The following is a 24,481-nucleotide window of genomic DNA, read 5'->3' on the forward strand; positions in this document are numbered from 1 at the left end:
TGAACATGACTGCGGTGACTAAACATCTTTCTTACGGTGGCTCCTAGGAAGAAAATGTTACAGAGTGACCGTGTCCCGTAGCGCTGCCTGCTCTCAGAACAAAGAAAGGGTCGTGTCTAAAGGTGGCCACAGACAGCACACAACAATCCTAACACCTAGCAGTTCCATGGTACTTTGAATGGTTTACAAAATGATTAAGTAAGCTTCTCTGCATCTTTGTGAGATACGCAGAAAATATCTCACCCGAAGAAAAAGATTAGCTGAAGGCCAGAGGGAGGCTCATGTCTGAATTCTTTAAGCAATTACCAGACCTCATATGTGCCAAAATTTTCATTTAGATGCCTCAAGCTCCTGGGAAACCATGCATTTCTCTCAAAGTGAAACTTTATGAAAGCTGTCACTAGTGTGGATTACTCATTGTTGAAATAGCGTTAAAGACAATTGTTTTGAATAGTTCTTGTTTTACTTTTATTAGAAGACTGCTGTCACGTTATGTTCGAACTGCAGACAGGAAATATTATTGCTGTAAGCCACTCGTGTTTCCCTGTAATTGTAAGCTGCAAAGACTCTCTCCTTATGCTTCTGTAACCTGGAAGAGCCTTAGCTGACTCACCGTTGCAGCCTTATGAATTTATTTAGCAGAGTTGTTAGCATTTCAACATCATAGCAGAGGAGAAAGTCCTGACTAGTGTGTCTTTGTGACTGACCTTACACACTCATACCTGCTTGGTTATTTTTTTGTATCAACAAAGCCATGGAAAGCCAATAAGTTTCAGGCTTTCAGGACAGAATTAGTTTTAAAAAGTGCATTAACTACAGCACATGGCTTTCCCGCTTGATAATGATCTCCCAGATCAGTCCTGAGTTACCTCAGCCTGTCTCGGTTGTGGGTGCCAGGGCCACCACTGCACAGCTGTCACCTGTGGACCATCCTCACTGCTAACAAAAGCTGAGCACTGTCAGCTGCCTAAAACAAGTGCTTGGCTGTTGTAGTCCTAGGGTTGGTGTATTTTTAAATGACTATGACTTCAGGTATTGCTTGCTAGACTTTTCCATCGATAGGCTCAGTCATTCCAGTGCTCTCAGTCTGTCTCTTTTTCTTTGAGACTCTGACTGGGCTTAAAAATCAGAGCAGTGCCAAATCCCCATATTTCACCCCAGAACCTGAAAGGATTGAAAAATTAAAATACTTTTGCTGAGTTTTATAAAAGAGGAAGGTGTTTAAGGGGAGAGGGAAGGTGTCTAGTTAAGGAAATTCCTTCACTCCATTGGAGCTGCCACGCATTCTAGGGACTGAAGTGTCCTGAGGTGGAGGATACACCTTGCACTCCTGTGAATAGCACTTCTCCAGCTAACCCAGAGTTTGGAGCTGGTGTTTGCTTACAACAGAGTTACCTCTGAGAAGAGGTGTAGATCCAGACCTGCAGCCTTTGTCTGAAGACACTGCTTGTTTGACCACATCAAGGCCAAGCCTTCCTATTAAGCCCAGCTGTGTGCCTCCTTTCTCTTGTTGACCTGAAAATAAGAAGTTATTCCATAGCTATGTATTATGGTTTTGCATTCTGCAAAGCCTCTTGCTGAAAGCAGCTTTCCTCCAGCTGTCATGTCTGGTTTCTCATAATTTCTCCTGTAGAGCTCCCAGATCTTCCCCAGCTCTCCATCTTCCTCTTCTTAATCACCAGCTTTTCTCTCTCTGTCTTCTAATCATCCTCAACTTCACATCACTTTGTCTCCTGTCCCCAGACTCAATGCCCTCAGCTCTTTCCCATGTGTCCTATTCTTCCTCTCATGTCCCCTGCAGGGCTACACAGAACACAGCTGGTGGTTGTGGCTGCACCACAGCCTGTAGTTCTTGAGCTTGCCTCTGTCTCCCAGGACAGATAGGGCTGAGCTCTACTCGCCCTTCCTGCTAAACTCTGGTACTTTTCCATGCCATCAAAAGTTTGGTTGAAAATAGCTGCCCCTCCAAAACTTATTATAGGGGTACAACAAGATCATGTGGCTGGACAGGTATTTTTTCCTTGGAAAACAACCTAGAAATGCAGAGTGTTCATCTTGGTTGCTTAATTATTGTGTTTTTCACTGTAGTATTGATAAACAAGGATGAAAGCACACAACACAATTTGACAAAGAAGAAAACCTTTTTTTTTTTTTCAGCAAAAAAATGGCCTAGTCAAGAAGAGTGAAATTCATTCACTTAAACAGGGGCATGCTTTGTCATTTGTGGTGCTCTGACACACCTGCCTCCCTCCCAGCCACTTCTCCAGAGAGAACCCTACAGATATCAATGACATCAGGATCAAGCTCTAAGGCTGAATGTCCCCTCTGGTCCCCAGGCCCTATAAGAGAGGAGGACATCCTCTAGCCAGTCACCAGGACTGAAGTTCACTGTGCCCTTCTCCCAGCCTCAGAGACTTCTTCTGCTTATGTAAAAGCAAAAAACACTAGCATCTGGATACCATCACTAGTGTTCATTTGATGTCATATTTTTGCATTCAGTATCGACTTCTGGTAAAATAATCTTTATATTCAGTGCTTTTTTTGACCTTCTTTGTATTTTTTTTCACCTTGTTTTCTCTCTCACTTTTAGATTCCTTTCCATATGCAGTACCCTCAAATATACCCATTTGAGTGAGCACTGCTAAAAGTTTACAGGATGGGCAACTTCTTACTTTCCTGAGGCTTTGGTTCACGTTATCCATGAACTCCAGACAACCTCATTATACTCTGTGTTGCCTTTGAAAGATCTGTTTTACAGCTAGAAAGTTATTTACGTAACAAAGGAAGGTTATCTTATACAAAGTGCAACTCTATCACTTATATACCATCACACACTGCAGGTGCCAGACGGGGGCCAGAAACCATGTATCTGAAATCTCTGCATCAGAGGAGTATTCCCTCCTCTGTGCAGGCTCCAGGGGTGATGTCTTGCTTCTGGAATTTGCTTCCTTGGAGAGTTTGCCTGAGGTAGCCTTCAGGGGTCTGGAGGGCACTGTGGTGAGGAGGCTCACTTTGGCAAGCCCCTAGGCTCTGCTTAGCACATTGTTACAGGAAGACATACAAAATCAAGAAAAGAAAGGAGGGTGTCGGGCCAAAGTGGAAGTGGCTGGGTGTTATTCACTTGAAATGCCAGAACATAGTTTTAAATATGGAGAAGTGCCCAGAAATGGTCTATTCAGTGCAACATAAAGGTCCTACCATGAATAAATACGTGTATGTATAAATATATATTCATATATGTATATCCTCTCCTGCTCCCTCCCTCCTCCAAAAATGACTAAAAGTGCGTAAAAAGGATTTTTGTCTGCATTTTTGTCTGGTGCCAGTAAATCCACATGAATTGATAGAAATTTCTAAGAACAGATCTTGCAGACAGAGAAGTGTGCTCTGTCCTCTGAGTCACCTCTAGGTTCTCAGGACCAGTTTTGTGCCTTGTGGTCTAATGTTCTTCTCTCTCTTCAACCATTTGCATTTTTCAGTTCGTACCCTTCCTCACTTCCATGCCCTCCAAGTTCCTGGAATTCTGTTTCCTCTGCCTGGCAAATATTTCTGGCTATTGCCTGGCCCACATCCTTCATTTTACATTGCTTATGGTTAACTGTCATTCACAGGATACTGTTTCTCTAATCTCTGTCTTTATTGTTGGCATCACATCTTTATCTTTAGGCCGAGAGGAGCATATTCAATCTGAATTCATTCAAAAGAACCGTAGCAAGTTAAAGCATCAATTAATATATGTCCTTTCTGTTTCCAGGTTCATTTTCAGGGGCCGTGTTTCTTTGCCTCAAGCTTTTCTTCCATCTTGTTTGCCTGTACAGTGGTAGGAGCATCCACAGGACCAATCTGGGGCTCAGTATCTACAGGACAAGAAACAAAGCTGAACTTGTACTCTCATTGCAGAAAATAAATGAAAGGGGAGAAAGAAGGAAGCATTCACTCCAATTTTATGCAGGGAATGGGGGCAAAAAGAGAAGAAATTACTTTTCCAAGCCTGAATATTAAGCAGCCTGACAGGACTTCTCACAAGCTAGCAGTGAAGCAGGCTGCCACCCAGCTTGCTTGGCTTCCTCTTTCTACCCAAAGCTTTGACAGACTTCTGAGGTTACCACACCATGCCTCGACTCCATCCAACACCCAAGTTTGGACTGAAAAGCTTCCCATCAGATTTGTTCTTATCTAAGCTGTCTGTTGTTGATGTTGCTGCTGCTACTGTGCTTTGTGTATGAATAGGGTTAGTGCAGCCTGTTTGTTTCTGTGTCCCTGCTGAAGGAGTTAAGATGCAAACACAAATACAATAAAGGTCAGAATTTCACAACCAAACTCTACCAAAGAAGAAAGTATTGTTAGAAAGCAGGATGTTTACGCACATATTTGCATGGTTATGATGCAAATGACCTTGAACATTTTGCTTAAAGGAATTGCAAATTTCTAATATGGATTAAAAGCAACACAACATTCAGAGAGAAGAAAAAAAGAAAGAATAATGGATAAATACAATTGTTTTTAACTAACTGCAGTCTCACAGGAAGCCACTTTTACAAAAATGCTGTGAACATTCGTAGGCCAAATCCATTCTGAGGGGAGAGGTAGTATTCTCCTCAATCAGTTCTGAGAAGGTAAAGGGCCACCCTGGCTCACATCTGAGCAACATCTTCAGCAGAACAAAGATTCTACCCAGCATGAGCTGCAATGTCAATAATCTGTTTTTAATCTGCTCTCTGTCACACTAATTGAATGTGTGGGAATCTATTACAGCTCCCCAGAGGAGAGCCTGTGAAGACCTCTGCCTCTTCCTCCTCCTCCTGTCCCCTCCTCTCTTGTGGCAATATCGAGCTCAAGCTCAAAACTTTGGTGTGAGTCCTCTGTCTACAATAGGCCAAAAGTCAACCCGACCCCATCTCCAATTTGATTCAGAGTCCTTGGATCTATTTTTAAAACGAGGACTTCTTGCCCCAAAGAAGTCTAGGAGGCTCTAGGGTGGTTTAATGGTAGCAGCAAAATAAAACAGCTGTTTATGGAAACCCATGGGGAATACATTTGACCTCTGCAGTATCATTCCTTATTCCTCAGCTCACTAGAGATGTAGAGATTGGATGCTCTGCACCTGAGTGTGAGAGTGCTTCACCCTTTGAGGTGACTCAGTCTGGAAATTAGACAACACTTGTCCAACTGCAGTTGCGAGGCAAATTCTAAAGAGACACAGAAGGCAAATAAATAGGAAGCAGTTGTACAAGATGGGCTGAAATTATGAAGATATGAGAGGTAGTGAAAGGAAAGACAAAAAACTTTGTGGCTTCCACTTCCATAGAGTTTGTGGTTTAGACAAATTTTCTTGTCCTACACCTCCAGAGTTATCCAACACAACAGGTCTGACTTTTCATTTGGTAATTTTCTCACACAAAATCTTACAAACCTCCACGGCTGGGGGAAATGAATGGGAGAATTTCCTGTACTAGCTTTCATTCCACCTACTCATCTGGACTTAGATGGTGCTGATGGTAAGATTTGAAGGGCACCTCTGACCACAGGGCCTTCCAGGAACCAGTGCAGGGAGGACTGGAACATGACCAAAAGGTACCACTCTGAGTGCAACCCAAGAAGGAAAAAGACAAAATATCCTTTATTTGTTGTTTGGCTAAGAAACGGGGATAGCAATGTGAGAGGTATCCTCTGCTCAGGGTATTCATGCCTGGCTGAGGCAGTGAATGATGAGTCCTAGTGATCTCAACATGTTCAATCACCAGCAGGACTTTGGAGCTATACCAGTATAAAACCTAGCCTAGCTGGTTGAATAAAGTCCTTATTTCTCCATCTGCCTTTGCATGTTCTGGCTGCTCCTACTGTATCTTCCTCTAACTCCCATTTCTTTCAAGATGACCACAGTCCATAGAGAATCTCTCCTTGTCCAACAAGAGAAGGACACCTCCATTTAATTTCTTTCCTCCAGCGTGCTCCCTCCTCCAGAGCTAACCCCCAGGCACCAGGAAGTTAACTGAAGATGCAGCTGAGTGGCCTTTTGAAGGAAAAGGATGTTATGCCTTGCCTGCATGTTGTACCAGTTTGATATCTAGGGTGGCAGTAAGCCCTGCTTAATATATCCTGCCTCTGAGCCCATTTTATTAGCTTGAGCACAGTGCTACACTAATCATGAACATGTGGCTTCTGGTTCACTGTTGGCTTGTGCATATATAGCTCAGCACATGGGCAAAACAAATTGTGTCTGTCTACAAAGACATAACCCAAGAAGAGAGGAAAAATACATTAAGAGTCCTGCCATGATTGTATCAAAGGTTTAATTTGTCTTTATTACACATCTTGGTTCTTTGCTGGATCTTCAGACTATACTCTTGAGGTATCATTTAGGTGACAAGCTTGCTGGAGCAAGGGATCTATCACCCATTTCTAGGTGATATTGAATACACATCTCTTCACATAACTAACAAGGAAAACTGGAGGCTGGCAGAGTGATGGCATATTAGGATTGTGCTTAGAGGTGACATTGATCCAGAGAGGCACAAGACAAGGAACTCATGAAAACCCTGCTTGTGTTTCCACTGAACATATTACAAGAGACACATCATGTGGCCATGACTTGGCAGCTGTGCCACTCATGCAGCAGCTATATTGGGGTCTTAATGCACCACTTATTTATTCCTCATCTTCCCTCTCTCAGACTTGAATTTAAAAAAAAATGAAATCCCTTATTCTCACAATAAAGCATAGAGGGTGAAGGAAGCTGCCTGACTGGGCAGATTTTTGAAAAGTGGGAAAGTTGGATGCAAGCCCTCCCAGGGATAGCACAGATGAAAAGATAGAGGAGGCAGGATGTCTGTGTACCTTTGTCAGGTTTAGCTTTTCAGCAGGGAATGTAAAAGTCCAGATGCATGAAGCCAGGAGTTAGAGACTCTACTGAGTGTCAGGAGGCTTCCTCCCATGCTGGAATCATTCTGGGGAGCAACCAGCTCAAAGCTAGTGATGATTTTCTCCTTACATGTGCCTCAGAAAAACTGGTAATCTGCCAGCTGGAAAAAATAAGGGAAGATTTTCTAACTGAGGTCATTCCCTCAAGTGTTTGTCAATGCATGTTGCTGCGGGTGCACTGCCTTTATATAAGGTAAATCCCAGGGCGTCCATTTCCCAGAAAATGAGGTACTAATTAAAAATAGGTTCAGGAAGGATAAGCCTCTACCCTGCTCCCAGCACCAGCTTTTATAATTCAAGAGGAGGAGAACTTCTGCTGCTTGGCAAAATCCTGGAGGCAACACTTTCTGCCTTACCCTTGAACCTCCTCCTGCAACTGCCTCAGGAACTTCTATGAAATTCAGTGATAGGTTCATTGTTGTCTTCTGGCAGCTGCTCTGGGTCACTGAGGAGAATCTGCAGTGGGGAGCAAAACTCACTGGTGGAAAAGGTCTCTGTCATTGCTGCCCATGTCGGGAACATGCTACATGTGGAGTCCTTGCTACCTGTCTGCATGTTTGTCATTGCCCTGTAACATTCTCAGCAGTGCAAATGCTCCATCTGAAAAATCTCCAACAGTTTTCACTGCTGTTCACTGTCACCTGCCAGATCATCATTCTTAGTGAATGCAATGAGTTACAGTAAATAAAAACCAGACGTAATTTTGTTTAGAATTACTTCTGATGAAAGAAGATCATGGCTAATAAACTGCAGATTGTCAAATGCCAGTGTTGGCTGGTATGCTTTACTAAATGAAAGACACAGTTTAACACTTCAAAAAAAGATCTGTGTAATCATGAAATGCTGTAATAAAGTATGACCTGTTTTTTACTCCATTATTTATTTTGTTACCATGGACATCTTTAACTTCCCTTGAGGACAGCACCCTAATCATTTAAAGCAGGCATCCTCTTTTTCAGACATATGAAAAGGTTTTGTACAGAATTCATTAAACAGAAAGAGCAGCTGTAAAGAAGAGCCTCTGTTTTAACCTATTCAACTGCTGGATCTGTGTATTTGTGTTTTATAGGCAAGCCTAGTATCTGGATTGTCCACTTAACTGTAAGTTTGATTGTGATCACAGATTTATTTTTGTGCACCAAGGACAGACCAAAGGCTGCTGCTTTCCTTCTGTAGACCTTCTCCAAAACTCCAGTGTTTTGTGTTGGGCTAACGCTTGTGACTTGCATCCTCTCAGCTGAGCTATGCACTTATCACCCATCTTCTGACCAAATATCAACAATATGACAATCTCTTATATCTGTTTTGTACAGGGAGAGTAAAACTAATCTACTCCAGCACTCAACACGAGACTTCAATGTGACAGAGGTAGTAGAAGATGACATTTTTCCTAAATTAAAAAAAAAAAAACGGCTCTTTCTGAGTTATTCTAGATCTGTTCCTTCCTTAGACATGCTTTCTGCATCCAGCATGCTCAACCCATATGTATTTATCACACGGCTCTCTCCTTCGAAAAAAAACAGAAAACAAAACAAACCAACCAGAGAAGATATTCTGGATAGAACTGGTATTCTGGTACTATTCCGCGTGACTCCCTATATGGGTGGTACTCCAGAATAAACATACCCTTATTCCAGAATAATATTTCAATTTTGTGAATACAAATGTTATTAAGAAGTAAAATTATTTTTCATTCCGGAATAGAGTCCACAAAAAAGCTATCCTGGCACAGCTGCTTGGGCAAAATCCCCCTTGCAGACTAGCTCTAAGCAGTGAATTTACACCATCTGTTAACATATGAATACTAAAGACCTATTCTTCTGCCATTTCATCTGTAATGAATCAAGGTTGGGGTGTATATAATCATTCTATCAATATCTCTCTTGGATTCTGGACACACACTACCACTTATACATTCTGTGCCTCTCATACAATGACTTTATGAAAGTATGTAGCAAACGCTACCACAACTGCAGCCTCTACTCTGAAACAAAACAGTGGACTTGCACTTTTCCTAGTTAGAAACTGGCAACACCTGCTGAGGGCCAGGTGTTTTAAACCGTGTCTTGGTGAAAGGTACTCCCAGAACCACTGCAGACGTGTCTAACGTCTTAGTAAGTTTTGACTCCCTGCTTCCCGCTAGAACCTTACAGGATTTGCGTCAATGTGTTTTGCAGTGGGTCTAAATCAATAGAATTCCCCTACAGATCCTCCCCAGCGGTGGAGACAGAAAGATGGTACCGAAACATCTGGAAATACAGAAGGGCAGCAGGATTCACAGTGCTGAGTGACTTCGTTCACACCTAGGTACTTGGTCTAATCTTCAGGTATGCCAGAGCTCTCCTCACTAGAGCTGGTCTTTCTTCAGCAATAGCTAAACATATGGAAACTTTTAGAGAGGTCTTCACCTTTTCTTTAGCATCCACCATATCTCCTGGTAAAAATATTTCTGAGCCAGAGAAGTTCCAAATGAGAGGGGTCTATCCTAAGCTAGTACTTGCAACAGTAACACCAAGAATTTCATACAACAGTTTTCTGAAACTCCAGTTCTGAGACATCACAGTGAAAGGATGGCTTGGTGAAGATTTCTCCCTCTCTCCCACAAATTCCAGATTTATGAATGTTTTAGAACTTAAAAATAATTCTAAGTCTACTGAAGCATTCCTTCCTCTACAGACAATTGTGATGAGGTTGTCCAGGCTTTCCACATCTGCTGTGTGGCTCCTGTAATTCAGGTTTTCCTGAAAGCAAGCTGTCATCATACTCCAATAACTACAAGTAAATCCCCAGTTCACACTGACTTCACGAGTGGGCCAGGAGTGTTCAGTGCTTCTGACAACATTGTTCCTGTAAAACTGACAGATGAATATAGACTTCCAAGAACAGAATATGCCGTGCGTCTTGTGAGTGATATAATACATAATTTCCTTATTGCAGGAAATAAATAGTTTCATAGTGTCACTTACTGTAAGGATAGCATGAGTTACAAATCTCAGCTGCACGGGAAAACCACCTTAGGAAAAGGGAACAGGTGATTTTTAGCTTTAGACTGAATCTGTGGAAACTATTGAAAGCATTCATCTGTAATGCATTTCTTTTCTCCAAATCCCTCTGACAAAGAATTCCAAATTTAGCTCTCTGCAATTTATTAGGAATAGAGGTGTACTTGACTGCAAGTAAAATACTGTGTGGTATCAAGCTGCTCACTCAGTCACTGAATCTAAGAATTACAAGATGCATATGAGTGTAGAGCAGAGCAATCCCTGCAAACCTCCGTCAGAGGTTTTTATGATTTTACTTGTGCAGCAATGGTCACAGACAACTGCCTGTGTTGGAGGCATATCTCTTTTACTTGTACTTTTCTTACTCTGTCTTTACAACACAGCCTGAAATATCTTACACAGTTGATCTCTGCATACTCAGGGATGTGATTTTTTAATTCTCTGTGGTGGGTCTGGGTTCCCAACGCTTGATGGGAGGTGAACTGAATGTACAGCAGCCAGGAAGTCCTTACATTTTTTCTACTATCCTCCTCAATCACATGACCAAATCTACTAATGAACATTAAAGCAGAGAGGTAATCCACCACGCACAGGGCTGTCTGCCAAAAAGTTCAAGTTGTTAGAAAAAATGAAGTGGTGCTGCACTGTGCACTGTTTAATATGCCAAAACAACAACAAAAATACTTTCTCATGATCCACAGTATTAAACAGACACAAATAAACCTCATTAAAAAGCCACATTTTCTGTACAGAGTTTTCGCTGGAGAGTGGAACATTTTATTTCACAAGTAGGATGAATTTTGCACTTCATGAAATGCCTTAATCTTTTCATCACATTAGCTTTTAATGCGACAATATAATCTTTAGCTTTTCTGCATTAATGATTAAAACAAATATGTGCATTTTTATGCACATGTGCGTGCCTGCGGGTTTGTATAAAATCCTTCGCTAATTTAAAAAAATTTGGAAGGTGACGGAACCACCCAATGTTCTTACTAAAGGTATTGGTATAAAATAGATATCTATGCACATATTTAGTTGCAGGGTTAAAAGCTAACTTTTAAAGATCTTTAATTCTCTCCTGGGGACCTCCATGGGGAAGAACGGTTACCTGACTAGGTACTCTAGTTGCCATTCTCCCCTTAATACCCAACTGCTTTAGAAGCATCATTGATGGGCTCACAATAAGGTCTGAATGCTATTGCTGGGCCTTGTATAACTCTGCACTGAGACCATTACGGCTCTGGTAGCTGATGCTGATGACTGATGGGTGAGAGGGAGGGCTGAGCCTTAGATATCTACCTGGGCCGCTCTCCCCAGCTCTTCCTTGCACCGCCAACACGGATGCTGAGCAATATCAAGAACCAGCTCCTACTAGCAGGAAAGCCAAATTCAGGGAGAATTTATCTAAACTCATCTAGCTGCAAATTGTGGGTTTTCTGGCACTGATTGGCTGAGAGCACAGATGTCCCCATGGGGCAAGAGGTACAGATGTGTGTGGCAGCTCTGTGATGGTGAAAAAAGGGTGCCAATAAAGGCAGTGGGAGCTGAGGGGACCAAACATATGAATCCATAGGTGTCTTTTTTGGCTAAAGATGGAACAAATAATTTCTCCAACATTATCTCTCAATGGAAGAGACACAATATTATGCCAAGGAAATTTGTTCGAGAGATTTTGGTGTGAACAAGTAAAACTCTGTATTTTGGATGCTGAACTCTCTTACTTGAACCAGAAACATAAAAACCTTTTGTATGCAATCCCTTAAAAAACCTCACTTTAATGCTTGGAGTTTTTTAATGATAATGGAAAAAAGCAATAAGAAGGCCATCTCCAATAGAATGCATCAAAGTCCTGCATCTTTCAAATACCTTTTTGACATAAGCAATGTGGCAAAACTGACATAAACATCCCAGAATATTTTATTATTGCAAAATATTAATTACTTTTTAATAAAAAAGCTTCAGGTTAATTTCTTCCTTATTTATCCTGCAGCTATACCTGGAAGCTACATTGCCTTTGTTACTGTGTTTGAGCTCACCTACAAAACTCTTAAACATCTCTGCACTTTTTAGTGATGGTCAATGATCCAAACAAAGATCTGACTAAAGCTGCTTCTTTTCTTTTTTTTTTTTATTTTTATGTTTTCCTAGTTTTTTCAAAACAAAGCTCTGGATGACATATGGAATTGAATACCCATCTGTTTCAGAGACAGCATCAAACTACCAAAGCAAAAACTTAATGCAGAAACTGCTGTCTGGTATAACAAGCATAAAAATACCAAACCTCAGAAACTTACAGAACAGACCTGACACTAACAGATGCCCCAAACTATCTCTGCAATGTGTTTTAAATGTGGACAATTGCAGCAAAATATAGATATAGTAAAAGCCGAAGGGTTCTGATCTTGTAACTACTCATGGCATTGTAGTCTCAGAATTCATGAAGCAAATGTTCTATTTCACCCAGCTGCAGGTGAATGAAGCAATATGTGTATTCCCAGCTGATTATCTTGACTCCCTGGATGGTGAAGGAAGGGAATTGCTTACCTCTGGAAGTAAGCTGTGGAATTGCTGCTGATGCTGTAAGGGATAACCACACTCCATCCTGTTAGCAGGCCAAATTAGCCAAGGGGAGGTCTATCACAGCTGCTATAGAGGGATGAAGAGAAGCTCCTGTGCAATTATAACATTCAGCTGGGTTCCAGCATTAGGCTGGCTCTAGCAGGCAACACACAACTCTCTGGGACTCGGAAATCCATTTTAGAGGCACTAGGTAGCTCATCCTTGAGTTTCACGCTGTTAAGGCAAAACTGCTCCACTGTGCAAGCTCATTGCTTTAAAACTCATTTGAACCTCCCTGGCTGCTCATGACCAGCTTGTAACCACAATGAAGCTTTCCTCACTGAGAACAAGACCTATTTCCACTGACATAAAGGAACACAGGCTGGTAAAAAGAATCAAATGGACCTCTTGAAAAATGGCATTACTGTGGGTGGACATCTGTATTCTCAAAAGTATTTCAGTTCCCCGTTTCCTAGCTCTGAAAGCTACTTGGAGCAAAGAACAGAGCTACAGGTTTTTAAGGTAGTGGAAATAACCCTCCAGTCCAAATAATTTTCAATAAGATGTATAAGACCACTGAATTTCTGATGCATACAAACTTCCAAGTAGCAGTCTTTTTCCTGAAAACATGTCACTTGAAATGATCTTCAAAAGCAATGCATGGCTGGATATCTTATAATTTGTGATTGGGGAGTTTAGAAAGAACATTTGAAATTTTCTTTGAAATTTTTGCACAAATTAACCAGAAAAGAGACTTCTGCAGAGCTATGTTGTTATATCTTTATGACTTAAAACAGCTGAAGGAAGATGAGCCAGAGAATGTGAGTAAGTGAAAATGTGTCACTCTTTCCAAAAGGGTAAGACATCATCTTTTTTGCACCCACATGATATAAGGCATAAAGGGTTCCCCGGTACAGATCAGCCATAGGGCTTCTACATTTTTAACTTTAATAAATGATTCTGTAGTCCTTTCCTGCCACAGAAAATTTACAGTAGAGGGGAACAATTCTTCATAATATTTCAATACCAGCAAAAGCTCCTACAATAGATGTGATTGTTTTTGTGGCATAGTTCATCTCACATAGCATCCTGATATAAAATGCATGTCTGAGTCCACACCTCCAAACTATGTTGCTACACTGGCATGTGTTTATGGTACACGCCCTGTTCCAAGCTTGTAACGCAAAATCAGGGAGTCTGGGAAGTAAGGTGCTGGCTCTTAGCGTCAGTGGGTAGGTGTACAGACCCTGATATTGCTGGGTATTTAAACTCCTACTTGAAGCATGGAAAGAGCTGCCCTAGCAGTTTGAAGACCTCTGCTAACTAAGAGCTATTTTGGAGCATTTCTCACCATCTAAACCCAGATCTAAAGCTCACTGAGTTTAACAGGCTGCAGATCAGATCTTACGAAGTCCCCCTGTGCTAGCAAAACTGGCACATATTTTACCAGCAGTATTAGACCAGTATGTTAGACAGCTACACTAATTTATAACACTTCAGGGGGTGTGTTTGTACAGGTATGTCTGCTGGCAACCACTGTGAGTCATCTAGACAGACCGAGTTTATAATATGCAAACTCATGATGCAATCTGTACTCTCTGAATGAAACCTCCCCTTTTAGAAAATGCTACTGTTTTTTCCTATTTTTCAACAGAAATTAAAAGCCCTGTTCTTGGAGGGATTTATACTCCAAATCAGTGAGAAGTCATACAACAATGCTGTTGAGGAAGCAGCAGGAGGGTTTGTAAGAGGAAGGACACCTGCCAATAGAACACAGAAACTAAATTAATGTCGCTGCTGGTCAGAAGCTGGAACTGGCCATACCCCCTGGATCCCTTTGGCGGGGGACTTCTGGGGTGACGGCAGACCTGGCAGTCAGGTAAGAAAAATGGAAAGCCCTGAACGAAACAACAACCCCCACCAAGCAGGGATGCCTGGGAGAAATAGTAAATATATGCACATTGTTAGCTATGTTCACCTCCTTTGCCCCTGCTCCCCTCAAGCCTCCCACTTGCAAGCTCCCCCAAACTTGTTCTTTCTCCATTCCAGAGAGGAACGTGAACCAGCTTAAGAGGACATACCTGAGTGGGGTCCTTTTGGACACCAGATAAGCCACCAAAGTCCACAATCATATTGCACGTGTTGTAGATATGGAGGAGAGTGTGGAAAGTTTAGGGCTTGGAGTCACTGTGCAAAACCATTCTTGTTACTGTGCCATGAGCTGCCTAAAATCACCCACTGCATAACATTCATAGCAAAACCAGAGCACAGGGAGGCAGGTTAAAGACATACTCTCGTTTAAAACTGACTTCTCTTATTCCCTTATGTGTGTAATTCTTAATGGAAATGAAAGCACCTATTTTAATAATATTGAATAAATTGAAAGTAATATTCACATATAACTTCAGCATGTTACATGGCTGATAAATAAGCAGCAAACTTTTTCCAGTGTGGTAGGATTTCCCTCTCCATTTGGGATATTTTTAGCTCCAGAAAGTGACAAAGGAAAAACCTGCCAGCATTAGGAATAATTTCTGGAAGTTTTCACAAGACTTTAACACAGGAGTGTTTATTAGGTAAGAAATTAAACATTTTTAATATGCACAAGCTAACCATTTCAGCCAAATGAGATGGTTGGAATATCCTCTACACTATAGCATAGTTTGTTGGGTTTTTTTTTCACTAGCAGGCTAGAAACAGTATGACTCATTGAGAACAGCTTTACCTCACCTGCCATTTCTTGTCACAATCCCATGATTTCTCCTTCAGGTGCCCTGGCAAGTAGGAGGAGCAAACCCCAGCACAACAGCCCCTTGGTTTATTTTGCTTTTTACTAACTTCTTGTTCGTTCTGTGCATTCAGAACACAAGCTGGGATCATTATTTCCTTCACCTTGTTTTCTTCAGTGTCTTTACTCTGAGTTTACCTTAAAGCCTTTTGTTTGGGCTCATAATTCAGCAGTGAGTCAGTAACCCACAAGTACCCTGAGTGGAGCCAGCCATGAGCTGCAGGCTTCACTGACCACCTGCTCAAAACTGTTTCCTGTGTGGGCGGCCAAGTTCAGAGACACTTAAAATATGAGTTACAGTAAATTTTTTTTAATCTTGCATACACTTTGCAGACACTTGGGGTGGTTAAAACTGGATGACACTGAACTTGATTTCTCAGCCCTGCTTGGTTTTTTGTAAAGTCAACTAAACTTTGCTGACTTTAGGAAACAAAAGCAAGAATCTAGCCCTAAATATTTAGTTGAGCCACATTTCATCATCATTTGTTGCACATGCCATTACTTGCTCTCTCAAACCATTGCTCCCATCTTCCTGCGGTTGCCCACAGCCAGCCCATTGGCTTTCCCTCCCACCCCGTGACCAAATAATGCTTCTCTAGTCATTGCCCTTCCACCCTGGGGAAAGTTGGGATGCTTTTGTTCTCCCTTCAAGATTTTCCGAGGTGACTGTATGTTAACATCCCTTGGAGCTTCAGTGCTCCAGTCAAGAAAAAAAAGGGATTAAAACAGGCAGCCAAACCCAGCTAAGAAAACTGAATTTGAAGACAAGGGGAGAGGGGCAGACGTGATATCTTCAGCCAGAAACGCTGCTTAGGCTTAATAAATTTGCGTGGCGCATATCCAGACATATCTGTATATCCAGACAGTGGCATTTGTACACACATATCTTCCCCTTCTGTCTCAAGCCTTTCTCTCCCAAGCCTGACTCATTGCACAGTTGTTTCTTGATGTGCCTCCTGTATCACACCAGGCTTTCCCACTAACCAGCCCCCACTTGGCTACACACTCTGTCCTCCTACTCTAGCTCTCATGTCACATCCACTATGCTGCATTTCTTTTTCCTTTGAGAGGTTTCCTGCTGCAAACTGGTTTGGCTCCTGCTCTTTTCAAACAACTTCCCATCTCAGGGCATGGTGTGCCCACGGGCACAGAGTGACCCCCTCTTACTCCCAACAGCCACGCTGCCACAGCCTGGTTTTTGGTCTTATTGGGGGCAAGCTGAGCAAAACTTGAGCCTAACATATGCCCAGCACAGCTCCCCATCCTGCTTACCATGCTTTAGGAGCAGGACTAAGCAGAGCAAGGTATGGTTTCAAAAGCAGGTTTACTCGTTTGGGTTGAAATTTTCTGCTCAGTTTTTCTCCTGTTTCAAGGAAAATACTTGTGCTAGTTTTGAAACTCCTGATCTGTAAGTGGTGTGTTCATCTCTGTTAATTATTATCAATCTTTCATTATAATAGTTGGAACCAATTTCTTGGTCACATATATGCCTTTGGGAGGAAAAGATAACATCACAGATTTATATCCAAAGTCAAGGATAGACTAAGAAATATATTTGCAGTTGATTATTTTGATGCATCTTCTCCATTTCCCTTAGCAAAAAGGAGCTCCAATTTCCTCACACACTGAACTTTGTCCTTCTGCTGAGGAATCTCTGATGTTTTGCTTTGAAAAACTCTTAGCCTTGATCTTTACTCAATCCATCACCATGCACACATTTTGTGAGCTATGACTTTGGCCTATTTTTGCTCATAAGTGCCCTTAATTGCTTTCAATTTTTCTATACCTTCATTCCATGATGCGTCTTTTGAGTAGGATGAGAATTTTTTGGATATGTAGTTCTGACATAACTAAGTGATTTTTTTCGAGGAAAAAACTGTCACTTGCCATTTAAAATGTATTATTCTTTTCCCTCTTGCTGGATATATAGGTAACAGAAAGATGCCAAAACCTGAAGTTTGACGACTTTTAAAATACAAAATTTAAAAATTCATGTGAAAGACAAAGAAGTGAAAAATATTTCAAAAATATTTACACAATGGTACCCTTTTTTCAACATAATCTAATGAGCCTGGAAATTCTAGAGTGATTTTTTCCCCTGTACATACATTTTCAAAGTAGAAAAAAAATGGTGTGCCGTGGATAATTTACTTTGCTCACAGGCAAAAATCAGGGACGGCATCAACTGCTTTTAATTATTTGGGTTTTTTCCGCAGTTCTCAAATGGCCATTAGTGAGGTTTCTTTTAAATTCTGGCTTTGAAAGTACTTTGCATTTGATGTTAGGCAATAGAAAGGATTAGTTATAATATTAAGAATGTGTTACAAACATCCCATTTCTAAGGACATTTACAAGCATCGTGATGGTGAACACTGTTGAACCCTAAGACATAAGAGCTCATTCATACTTTGTAGAAGGAAATTAAGCTGAAGATGAGAGTGGCAAATGAATTTCAACATTGTAAAATGATGTCATCCTGGGGAAAAAAAACCTTAACTTTAAATATGCAGTGCTGGGCACTGAGTCACCTGTGAGCATCCAGGAATGGAGTCCTGGGGCAAGAGCTCCATGCCCAGGGAAAGGAAAAAACAAACCAAACCACTGTCACTACTAGCTGGTATAACATCCTGATATGTCCTTGTCTCAAATACCATGTGCAGTCCAGCTACCCCCCTCAAAAAAGACCATACTGGAACAAGAAAGGACACACAGGAGGGTAGCAAGGATCATCAATCATGTGCAAACAGCTTTCGTGCCAAGAATGAATGGTTGGTTTACGACACCAACAATACTGACCATGGCAGAGCTGATGGATGGTGATTAATTTCCAATAGAGAAGCTAGGAACCACCAGGTGGGTTTGACAGGAGATGAGTGCAAGGCAGAAGGTGGTGGGTCCTTACACAACATACTGCTCAGGGCTTGATGGGAACAGAAAGAAGAGTTTAAGTGGAGAAATTCACAGGAGTGTGGATGCCCCTAACATGTCTACTCCTGCTCCTGCAGGAGCGCCAACCCTAGCTGACCATCTGGAGGGTCTAATTGACTAGAAGTAGTATGGAATGACTATTTCTAACACTTAGAGGTTTCTTCCCTGTCATTTATTTTGCAAAAATGTGACCCCAAAATAACTGACTTGTACAGAAGAGTAAGAGCAAACTCTGTTGCACAATGTGAAAACAGTAAACGTAGTAAGGGAGGTTTTCTCAGTCTAAGAAGGCATGTGATAAACTTGAGATTGAAAATAAATAAATGTATTTTGTTTTCCCAAGGAGGAGGCTAGCCAGCATTTTTCTTATATTCAGTTAAGCACTTAGTCTCTCTTGTCCATTTTGTGATTTAGGACTACTTTATTCATTGGCTAAATTAAGAAAAATGAGCATGCTGAAGTGTGGTGATGATAAATAGATCATATAGTCAAATAGCAGCGGCGCTGCAGATCATCAGCATGATGCTTGGAGAATGACGTAGAGAGCAATCCAGGAAGGAATGAGAGGACCAGATGCTGTGAGTTATTGCAAAGTCAGGATTTAATTCTGATCTTTGCATTTAAGCTTTTCCATTATCATAAAGCTGAGTGGAAGAAAACTAGGGTGAAGAAAGTTATGGGAGTGTGGGTTTGGGACTAAAGCTTAAGTTTCCTTCTGTATTATGGTTATGTATTTATTATTACAATTTATGCATTAGTGTCCTTACTTTATTTGGTGTAGAATTGTAATTCCAATGTTGTCACATGTATTTCAGCTAATGTACATCTAGCTTATATTAGTGAAGTTAATGAAAGACAGGAAAATTTGGCTCTTAAATCTAATTTTAGAGTAAAATGGAAAATACAGTGATAATGTGTCTAAACGTACAAGGCAAAAAAGCCACTAACTTTTTCCCATATATACCTTGGAAATACTCATTGTGGCTCAGTCAAGACAGATCTGAGGTCCTGCAACCACCAGAAATGCAAATCCAGAGCATCTTTGTGGAAGGTGATAGACGGGATTCTCCATTGGCTTACAATGGGAGCAGCTGACAATCCCAAGAAATACAAGGTGTAAACTTCGACTGATTCATAACACTAGCTTAGCTATGATTAGCAGCTGCAGATTTGCTTTGATTTCCCTCTGTTGAGGATCTGGCCTTTCAGAATTAACTCATGTGTACTGAGACTTGTAAAATCATCACATCAGGCTGGTTGCAGGGGAAACATAACTAACTCTGCTGGTATTACTGAGCCACACCAGTGTGCAGTGCAGAGAGCGAGAGTCCACTGGTAGGCTTGTTATCTGACCCTGGCAAGAGAAGGGAAGCAAAAGGAGTTTGGCCCTCGTGGACTGAAGGAAAACAAATCAGAACAGATCTTTTCTTTTCTTTTCTTTTCTTTTCTTTTCTTTTCTTTTCTTTTCTTTTCTTTTCTTTTCTTTTCTTTTCTTTTCTTTTCTTTTCTTTTCTTTTCTTTTCTTTTCTTTTCTTTTCTTTTCTTTTCTTTTCTTTTCTTTTCTTTTCTTTTCTTTTCTCCTCTTTTCTCCTCTTTTCTCCTCTTTTCTCCTCTTTTCTCCTCTTTTCTCCTCTTTTCTCCTCTTTTCTCCTCTTTTCTCCTCTTTTCTCCTCTTTTCTCCTCTTTTCTTTTCTCCTCTTTTCTCCTCTTTTCTCCTCTTTTCTCCTCTTTTCTCCTCTTTTCTCCTCTTTTCTTTTCTCCTCTTTTCTTTTCTCCTCTTTTCTTTTCTCCTCTTTTCTTTTCTTTTCTCCTCTTTTCTTTTCTTTTCTCCTCTTTTCTTTTCTCCTCTTTTCTTTTCTCCTCTTTTCTCCTCTTTTCTTTTCTCCTCTTTTCTTTTCTTTTCTTTTCTTTTTCCCAAAGGAATTTGTGCCTTGCAAAGAAAATCATTGCTGTAGCTGAAGTAGTAGAAGAGATTTTCAGAGGCACAAACATACACAGTTGTGTAGAACACACAGAGCTTCCCTTCAACAGTCTGATCTCCAAATGAGCAGAATTAATCAGCTTGGAGAGGGGGTAACAGGAAAACAACAAAGGGTACGCAAGGGACTTTTATCAATTGTTGGTAAGTGAATGGAATGGACCTCAGACACTCACCCTGCAATCTAGTCACTAATGTGACAGATAGTTGCCAAACATGAAGACAGGCCTTTCTCAAGGGCGTGGGGCATAGTAAATTAATACTACCAAGAGTTTTTTTCTTGGAATCCATACTAAATTATTTTGTAAAATTATGTTCAAGAACTGAAAAATTCTGTAGATCTTAAAACTGGGTCAAAGTGCCCTGAGATTCTGCTCATGTATGCGAAAGATTCTTAGGAAGGAGAGGAGTGGGATGCAGCTGGTAGGTGCAGCTCTGTGCCTTCAGAACTACATGGGCAAGGATGATTTCTGCTGAATAGTTGTACAGATGGGATTTTGTTTGCCAAGCAGGGCTGAATCTCCAGAAAGCTCTTGCATCAGGGATTTTTTTTTTTTAATCAAAAGTAGAGGTCTGCCAAGAGGGTGAGGGAGAAAGTGTCCCCATAGCTCTGTCCTTGTGGTTAGGACACTTGTTTGGATAGGACAGAGCTTCCCTCATGCCCTTTCTTGTGTCTCATTGTGACTTTGCTCTGGACTAAGAGCATGCACAGAGGCAGGAATTGTGGTTCAGCTGCCACCTGTGCAGCAGCAAGTCAGCTGCTAGCCTGCAAGAGGACACGTGAATCTCTCAAGGCTCTGCTGAGGCTTTATTCGTGGTGGAAGTGTCCAGCTTTACAGGGTGAACAAGGCCAAGATTCTTCTCACAGAAGCTAACCAGGGTTTGTGGCAGTAAGCACACTCAAGCTAAAATGCCTTAGTGATGAAGAAGCTGCTGGCTTCTCACATCTGCTGTAGCAGGGTTGACTGTCAGCCTGGGAACATGAATTTTCCACTGCAGTGAGGATGTAGGGAAGCAGGAGTAGGGACAAAGTTCAGGCCAAGAGTATTTCCAGGCTGGTACCTGCCTCCTGCACAGGTAGGGTTTGGTGGAGACTGGCTACAGACATAGGCAATGCTTTGGTGCCAAGTTAGAGGTTGCATTAACACTGGGCATGGGTCTCTGACACTGGGATAGGAAATGCTGGGGCAGTGTCAGCTTTCCACAAGCTCTCTTTCACCCAGCACTATTTCACAAACATTTTCCCTCTCTCTTTAAGCACTGAAAGTGAAGGGGAGGCAGGGGGGGAGAAAAGATGAATTATGTTGATCCAGTCTACATGAGTCACACTGATGTCCAAAGAGTTGCATGAGGCAAACACCCCAGGAGAGGGGGTGGGATTTTAAGGAAGGTCTTGGTTTGTGTTTTACCATGATGGGGCATTTTTAGCACATTAGAAGTCCATCCTGGGAAAAAGAAGAAACTAACTCTGTTACTCAACTGCAGGAAAAATGAGTTTGCATTCCTGTTATGGCTAATGCAGTCCCAGGATACTGCCTGCTGACAAGTCTATTTGATTCCGTGCTTCAGAAAGGACCAAAAAATCCCAGTTTCTCACCTATATTCCAGCAATGCCTCTCACCCTATAAGGAATAGGGAAGTATTTGCTGTGATGTAATCCCACAATAATCTTTAAAAAATTACTGTCATTCTAACCCATCATTTGCTGAAATAATGTACACACATTAGGGCAGCAGTGCTTAGTTGTCTTCATTTACTATACAAATCAGGACAGTACTACCTGCAGCTGGCGGCTCCCCAGAGTAACAGAAGATGCTCAGATGGGGCAGGGAGAACAGCAAAATGAGGGTGGGATTTTTGAGAGAAATTTGTGTTGGACTGTGTCTTTCACCTTTGAAGTCAGGGGAAGGCCTTGTTGGGAGAGGAGAGGAAGGCAAAGGCACAAGATTTTGGAAAATCTGGGCCTAAAAAGACAGATAAAGACAATGAGTTGCTAAGGGTATTGGTGCAAGATTTACTGATGTTGAATAGTGGTTCAAAAATGCACCCACATGAATCCTTCAAGGGGAAGGGTTTAGAGCTGACAGACATTTAGGTTTGGGTTTTCTTGAAGTAGAAGGACAATTTTGAATGACTAACAACAGATACTGGCACTGTTGAACAGATTATATGCATGAATATGCTTACCTATATGAATAGATAAACATGTACACACACAGCAACTGACAGAGGCACTGAAAGTAGATAGGTAATAATTTGGAAATAATCCATATCACAAAATCTCTTGCTGCATTTGCATCCCATTTCACCTCTGCCTTATCACTGGTGTTTCTTTGAAGTGCCCCTGTGGCTGCAGTTTATCTATGGCACCCCTTTTTATTTGAACTGCACGAAAAGTTTTAAAAACTCTTCTAATGGAAAATGTGGGTTTTGATTGCCTGTGTATTTTCAGAGTATCCCTCAGCCTTTCATTTATTTTCATTTTTTTGTGAAGCAGGGTCTTGGAATACTGATAGGTGAGCCCATAGAATTGCTCCATGATAAAACCCCTAGTTGTGAATTATTTGAGTACTCTATAAAAAGCACTTAAACACATGCTCCTACTTGCTCTGCCAAATAAAAACAAGTGAAAAATGCAGGCTTGGGCAGCCTCAGACTTCACAAAGTTGAACAGAATTCAGTGATCAGTTTTAGGTGAGGTAAGAAAAAACAAAACCAAGAGACATTTCCAGAGCGTCAAAATGCAGCATTTCTGAAGTGAGATTCCAAAGTTTTCATCTCAATTAATTGTTCATTTAAAAAGATCTTTTTTTGTTAGCATTTTAACAGTTTGGTTTTCCTTTGTTTCTTACTACAAAGTGTAGGTAACCTGAAACAAAACATCCCCTCCACCCTAAATGTTTAGTTTTGGCTCCAGAGAATCTTTTGAAGAGTGATCCAAAATGAAAAATGCTGTTCTTTGATTTGCCAAGAATCGAGACATTTCCACTGTGGGACAACTTATCTTCTTAAATCCTTGTTCCCGCTTTTCAGTTCAATCACCAAAGACCAAACTCCATTACCCAGACAGCACTACATTTCACACCCAGGCAGGTGTGAATTGCTGCACAAGTGAGGAATTAAGTTGCTTGCGGAAACTGTACCCTCTGGTAGTCAACTTGAACAGGTTTTATAGTAATATGTAACACAAAAAAAGTATTAAAATAAACATATCTGCCATGAGGATTGGTCTTCTTCCAAGAATGGGAATATGGCTTGATCAGTAAAGCTTGTGTTTTTCCCCCTTTTCATTCAAATTTGGACATGAAGTTTCATGCACTTTTTTTTTCCTTGCTTTATGTTTTTGCTTCTTTTTTTCTTTTCCTCAATAAAAACTGGACCACACAGTCTCTTGTCAACAGAGCACTTGCTGTCACCCTTCAACATCTTGAACCCTTTGTGTTCGGTTCACACATTAAGGCACTTTGTAAAATTGATGTCCAAGAGAAAACAAGTACACACACTTAATAAATTGAGATTCCCAGCAGTAGCCTTCCCTTACAGGAAAAAAAAAATCTCGGTAGGATTAGATCATACTCTGACACTAGCTCCTTCAAACAGCGTTAAATCCATGCACTACCCATTTGCTATCTTCTGTTATGTGACTTACAGGGTTCTGCAGTTTAAAAACACACAGATATATCTGTATATACATCTGTACTTACAAGAACAACCCCTCATGCAAAACAAAGGACATGAGGTTGAACAAAAATAAATTAAAAATTATTTCAAATAGAGCACTGCCTTGGTACTGTACCAAGGCAGTGTACTATTGTACTATCTAACACAGGACATAACTAGAGAAAATACTGAGCTCAATAATTTACTTCCAGCCCTCCTAAATAATGATGCAATTTTGTGTCTGTCCTCATTCTTTTACAAGGTTCACACTATGACTGACTAGCAGCCAGTTACACTGGAAAACCTTACTGACAAACACACACTTGCAGCCTTGAAAGACCAAGATGTTGAAGAGACGCTCTGCAGTAAGGCTGACTTCTGGATACAAGTGGGTGGTATAAACATAAAAGGGATGGCACTAGATTAGAGCTCTTACTTTGATCTCTGTACAATAACAATAAAATAGTCATAAATGACTTTTACTCGGTGGATCTCAAAGTACTAGACAAAACGTTAATAAGCCTCACAACTCCCCTGTGAGGCAGATATTATCACCTTCATTTTAACAAACAATAAACTGAGCCCAAAGGTCTGAGATGGTTTGCCCGAGGCACGCAGGCAGTCCATCCTCATCTCTACCCA

The sequence above is a fragment of the Phaenicophaeus curvirostris genome, chromosome 1 (assembly GCF_032191515.1).
Source record: "Phaenicophaeus curvirostris isolate KB17595 chromosome 1, BPBGC_Pcur_1.0, whole genome shotgun sequence".
NCBI lineage: Eukaryota > Metazoa > Chordata > Aves > Cuculiformes > Cuculidae > Phaenicophaeus > Phaenicophaeus curvirostris.